The sequence below is a fragment of the Fukomys damarensis genome, unplaced genomic scaffold, assembly GCF_012274545.1.
Source record: "Fukomys damarensis isolate Sample0158 unplaced genomic scaffold, DMR_v1.0_HiC HiC_scaffold_28, whole genome shotgun sequence".
Lineage (NCBI taxonomy): Eukaryota > Metazoa > Chordata > Mammalia > Rodentia > Bathyergidae > Fukomys > Fukomys damarensis.
The window spans coordinates 26754911-26761544 of NW_022900940.1; positions in this window are offsets into that span (position 1 = coordinate 26754911).

Here is a 6634-nt window from a genome sequence, read left to right on the forward strand (position 1 = left end):
AAAATCAACTAAGACTGAGTATCTACTAGAGCTCGCCAAAGGTTGTATATTGCCTGACCAGCAAGGACAGAGGATAAGAAGAGCAGAGGTTATTTAAGGAGAGATGTCTTGTTTTAATTGTGTCATTTGTTAAGGGTAACGTTGTAGCTGAAAGAACAAGAAAGAAGTACAAGGAATGAAGTTGTGAAAGAATCACAACAAACAGGACAGAGACTTCTACAGTTTGCCCTTTGCTCTCCAACTGGCACCTTTCTTTGCTCTACCCAGTTCCCCTACTTCTCCACAAGAGTTGAATAGCCGGTAACCTGTAAGGTTTGCGATTTTGAGAGAAAAAAAAAAATCCCATTCTGGGGACAACTTAAAAAAAAAAGCATAAAAACATAAAATAACCCAGCTCCAAGTTGGGTTAAAGTAAAAATTGCTGCTCGTCCCTGTACTTCAAGGAAAGGAGAACTCCTCCGATATTCCCCCTGTTCTGTAAAACCTGGGGAGTGTCCTGTCGCACATGCAGCTGGATGTGTGACACCTTCCCTTCTACTGAGTCACCTAAGTAATTTCCTTTTAACAAAAAGAGTTTAACAAAATATTGTCAGTACTCTTGTTTTTTTCTGAATTTTCAAATTTTCGAAGATCACCTGTCTCTTCTGCCCTTCCTTCCTTCCTCACCAGGCACTCCCAAGTCTCACTTGCCAGGTTCCACCAGTTCCCCGGAGCCTTTCTCATTTGCTTCTTCCAAACACCGGCTTGATCAGTTAGCTCCCCTGCCAAAAAGTACCCCTCATTGCCTGCTTCATTTCTTCCAAACCCCCACCTTCCATGCAGTCCCCTCACTTTCTGCCCACAGGGATTTCTATCACGTTTCTCACAATCTCCAAAAAAATCTTGATCTTTATTCTTTCTGCCAACTCCTTCAACTCAGTTCCACACTGAGAAAGATTTTTCCTCAAAACTTGACATGGATCTTTTCACTCTACCACAGGAGCCTCATGACTGCAAAACCACATTGTTGAAACCACTGACACCTGCGCCTGAAGCAGTGTTCTTCCTGGACTCCTGAATTCTCTGTTATTTCCATTCTTCCTTCTGGACTTCTCACTACTGAATCCTTGCTCTTATTTCTACAGCCAGAGTTGTCCTTTTCAACATGATTCTTTTTGCACCAGTATTTTCATTAGACATATATCCTCAACTGTTAGTATTTCCATCTTGATCCTTCAATTACAGCTGTATTTCAAATAGATATGAGCTGGACCATGTCTAAAATGAAGTCCATCATGTCTCCCTTTTAGATCAGAATTTTTTTTTTTTTTTTAGTTTTGGTAATCCTTCTATAGCCACACAGGCATTTCAGAATCACCTTTTGCTCTTCTAATTTTTCTCAAGCTCTTTTCTTCATTAAAATTCCTTCTGTCTAGCTTGACAGAAAAGCAGCAATGGGACTCTCCTATGGCTCAATATAGTGCACAATGTTGAACAAGACTAGCAGAATCTTCCTGGTAGCCTTGTATTTATCTATTATTGCCATGTTCCCACTATAAGCCCAAACCAAACCTTATTTACTTTCTTGTTTTTATCATGATTATCTGATTGACTCTGGTTTCTAGGAGTGACACTTACAAGTCCATTTGGAATAGTACTGAAAGAAATGTCTCATAGTATTCTATCTAGATAAGTCACTGTACTTACAGGGCAGTGCCACCTAGGTAACTCACACTATTTTAGCTTTTGGTGAAGGATAAGTGAAGATTCCTTTATTAATGTGTTATTCTAGCCTTACTTCCTTACCTGATTTTGTAGGTGCCTCTGAAATTCTTCTTCTACTGCCCAATTCAATTACTTGCAATTTTCAAACAAACTTCAAATTCAAGCTGTTTTTATTCCCTAAAATATACCTTGTACCATTAATCACACTTTAAAAACTTTATCTGCCCGAGCCCTTCAAAATGTCAATTTCTTCATTAGGCCCTCATTTTCAGCCTGGAGTAGAGCTATTCTTCCTAGCTTCTGGCCTTTTAATATTATTATTTTTTTTCACTGCCTGCACTGGTATGGCGCACAGACCCACTGTGGCTGGTAGTGCTTCAGGCTACTGCTCTACCATTCATGTACTATAGTGTTACACACACGTGTATTGGCCTTGTAGAAAAATATCCACTGGATAAATAATTTAAGAAACCACGGACTGGGTTCTAAACATTTTATGCTCCATCGAAGCCAGCAAAACATTTTGTAACAAGTTCTTGTGGAGCGACTGATTAAATGAAAGCCAAACACATATGCATACATATTAGTTCCTATTATTTGATACCAAAAAATACCCAAGAGGCATTTTACACATAGATACTTATTGTGAACTACATTATAAATGTATGCTTTCTTCTAACTTCTGTTTTCTTTTCTTCTCTATCTAAATTAGGCTCTTGACCTTCTTTTAGTTCTACTACTTCCAGTCATAGCTAATCATGTCATGTTTTTATTGAAGAAGCAAATTCTAGTAAATGAATTCTAATTTCTACTAAAACCAGCCTGTGGTAGATATTCATATCAAAGGAGAAATGGTCTTTGCTTGGCCTTGAACCTCTTATATTTCAGTTTTATTAGTTTTGCTTTATACTTCTTAATATATTTCCACATTAGATTTCTGGCTGAGATTCTCAGGTTTTCTAAGCAAACATTGAATTTTTTGATAAAATATTTCTTGTAGTACAAAGAAAGTGATTGAAAATTATGTGTACTACTTCTTCCAGTGTTGGTTCTGCTAAATCAGGGAGTAATAAAATTTTTTATACAAAGGCTAGCATTAAATATACTTTTAATATATAAAGCAGGGCCAGAATTATTGTTGATTCTTAACTCCCATCACAAGATCTCAGAATAAAAATGATTTAATCCCCATTACTACCCTTTCCCAAGTATCCAAAGACCAAACATTCAAGGCTAATGGAGTTTTGTGAGATATTATTCAGTTCCTAGAGTAGAAAAGAAAAGAAACTGAAAGTCCTAAAAAGCACAAAGATGGGGAACCCTCAAAGCAAAGGGCAGATAAGTTGCTGCTGATGGAGAAAATAGCCTTCCTCCGGGGTGCTCTTATGCTGGAATGTGTCAAAGGGAAAAATACCATGTTTGTCTATGAATGACATTCCTACCGCATAGATTTTCTGCTGAAATCACTGTCAGGGTCAGTTGTCACTGGTGAGAATACTCAGAAGAAAATGGCTCCAGAATAAAAAGCCAGATGATTTTATTTTTAAAAAATAGACTTTATTTTAAAGAGAAGTTTTGGGTACACAGCAAAATTAAACAGAAAGTACAGAGCTCCTACACATCCTTGTACCTACACCTGCCTAACCTCCATTATCTATATCCTGCACTAAACTGAGGCATTGATAAGCCTACATCAGCACATCGTTATCACCCCAGATCCACAGTTTACCCTAAAGTCGTCCTGGTGTTATATGGATTTGGACAAATTATAATGACATTTATCCATATTATAGTATCACACTAAGGCACTTCACTGTCCTAAAATTTCTCGGTGCCCTATCTGCTTGTCCCTTTTTCCTCTGTAATTCTAGGCAGCCACTCCTCTTTTTACTGTCTCATGGCTCTGCTTTTCTAGAGTGCAATAATACAGTTGAGAGCATAAAATATGTAGCCTTGCAGATTAGCTTCTTTCATTTAAGACACCTCTGTGTGTTCTGAGGGCTTCATAGTTAATTTCTTTTTGGTGCTACACGAGTTCCATTGGGCGGACGTACTCCTGATAGACTCTGACCTATGGAAGGCTTGGAGTGCCAGGTGATGAGGGAGAGGCCACTTCGGCTTCGATCCAGAGACTCACGCGTGTCGGTTACATATTCTGCATCAAGATGAGCCATTTTTAACCTTGCAGCAAGATAGCCATGAGTGTTTCTTCCTGTGACAAGGATAACTGTTACTTTGCCCTGTGCCCAGACCCACACCTTGTCAGTAAGGATGACAGGTATCCCTTGCCCAGAGGAGGCAAAGAACACACGCTCCTGTCCTCCCTAGCAGCTCTTCCTATGTCCTCGGGCTCCAGCTTGTACTTTTTACTTTAGAAACCAACACAGCCATTCCACCTATGAACAGACCTTCCTTTGTCTCCCCTGCTGTACCTCTTTACAGTATACTCCGATCTAAATAAACTCCTGTCTTTATCTTTATTCTGGTTTTGGTAAATTCTTTAATACCTGCATCATCAACTTGTGCCATTCCCCCCATACACATAAGAAGGATATCTAGGTTGCTGGCAAGTTTGCAGAATTATGAGTAAAGTTGTTACAAATATCTGTGTGCAGCTCTTGTGTAGACTTAAGTTTTCATCTCCTATGTATAAACACCAAGGAGCACAATTACTGGATTGAGGGGTAAGATAATATTTAATTTTGTAAGAGACTGTGGCACTGTTTTCCAAACTGGTTGTACCATTTTACATTTTCCTCAGGAACAGATGAGGATTCCTGTTTTTTTTTACATCTTTCAGAATTGGATGTTGGCTTTCTGAATTGTGGCCATTTTAACAGATGTGCAGTATTGTCTCATTCCTGTTTTTCTTGATTGGCAGTTGATGTGAATTATCTATTTATATAGGACATTTTGGAAAGAAAGTGGAACTTCTAGTAAATAGGACTTGAAAGATGGGTTCATTTCTGAATTTTGGCTCATACTGGCCTCCTAGTAACCAGGGCGTCTCTTGTTGTCCTGGAGACCCCATATGAAATCCAAATTGATTTCAACTTTAAACCTTGAACTTATTAAACACTTATGAATTTTTGATCCTGTCTGTAGGGAGATTTTTCTTATGCCTGAATGGGAAAATAAAATCCCAAAGTACAGGACAATAAGATGAAAGAGGTTGGTCGCCCTGTTCTTTCCTGAACCAGATACACTGTAACTCTTGGTAGGCCTGAAACAGGGACCAGACTAAAAGTGGGGAAGAAAGGACACTCAATCTTAGAAAGTATCCTTAAAAGGAATTAACTAACACTAGCAGATAGCAAGAAGGAGGAGAGAAGAAAGAATCCTGTGTGTAAAAGAAACAAAAACTGAGAATATAAAGAAGTAAAATGTTATGAGATATAATGGGAAAAATTTTAAAGATTTTTAGCATATGTGCTGTTGAAGCAAGCAAAAAAATATATTTTTTTCATTAAGTTTATTGGTACTTTTTAGGTATAGAGTACAGTTATATTCATTATATTCATCATTAGAATCTCGTACCTTTACATGATTATCTTTGTTTTTTTTGAGACAAGTTCTCACTATGTAGTTGAGACTGACCTGTAGCCCAGGCTGGTCTCAAACTCACAGTGATCCTCCTGCCTCAGCCTCCTGAGTGCTGGGATTATAGGCGTGCACCACCGTGCCCAGCTTATTTTGGTTCTTATTTTTCCCCATACCCCTGCCCTTCCTTTATCTCCTCACAAAATTTTTTTTAAATTAGAAATATTTTAAGCTAGGAATCCTTGATACAGAGTACTAAAAAGACCTCAGTTTAATAAACTTGTTAATAAAAAATAAAATTTTCTATATTACCTAGTATAGAATATTTATAATGTGCTCTAAAGTGAAGAATAATTTGCTTTGTTTTTGTCTGAGATAGAGTAGAAAGTTTATGTCTTTTATATTCAGACAAATACAGGGTTAAAATCAATTTTTAGTCCACTGGTCATGGAAATTTCTTCATTTTAGTTTCTTCATATAAAAAACAAAGATGGAATGTGTGATTCCCTACAAGAAGGAGCTTCTTCAAATTAGTCAGAATACCTGGCTAATTCACATGCAAGAAGTATTGGTGTGAGACACAGAGTCAGTACGGGTATGAAATTGATACTAGAGTTAGTGTTGATGTTCATATTTTGGGCATTTGCTCTTTCAGTCTCTTTTTAAAGCATTTTCAGACTTTAGAGGAATTGCAATCTAGAGTGAATCCCAGTGCACAGATGAAACATGAACCACACTGATCTAGGATATTATTCTACATCACTAAGAAAAAAAGGGTATAAAAGTTGATAAATATATATTCCGAATATAGACAAATGAAAATACAGGGAAATAGTGGCTTTTTTTAATATTGGAATGAAAGTTAGCAAAGACTGAACAATTTCAGTGTTTAGAATATACTGCCACACATTGTGATACATATCTGTAATCCTAGCACTGAGGAGGCTGAGGCAGGAGGATTGCTGCAAATTCAAGGTTGGCCTGGACTACATAGTGAGTTCAAGATCAGACTGAACTACATAATGAGACTGTGTTTCAAAAATAAATAAACAAGCAAATAAATAAACATTCAACTGAGACATGGACATGTATTAAATTTGATTATATCCTTAATTCAATAAATAAAAATAATTTCACATGCAACAGTTTTTAGTTCGTCTATTGTTCAAAAGATAATTTTCATGTAAACACTTGACATCTGCTAAACATTATTTATAATAATGTTGCTGCTGCAAAATTTCAGTAGTTTGAATAGTTCACATAGTTTTTAAACATTGTTCTCTTAATGTTGTTCATATCTGGTTCACTAGTTCCAAAAATCAACAAAATGTAATTGTACATAAATCTATTATATGCAAGTGTGAAACTAGAAATGTGCTATGTTTTACAT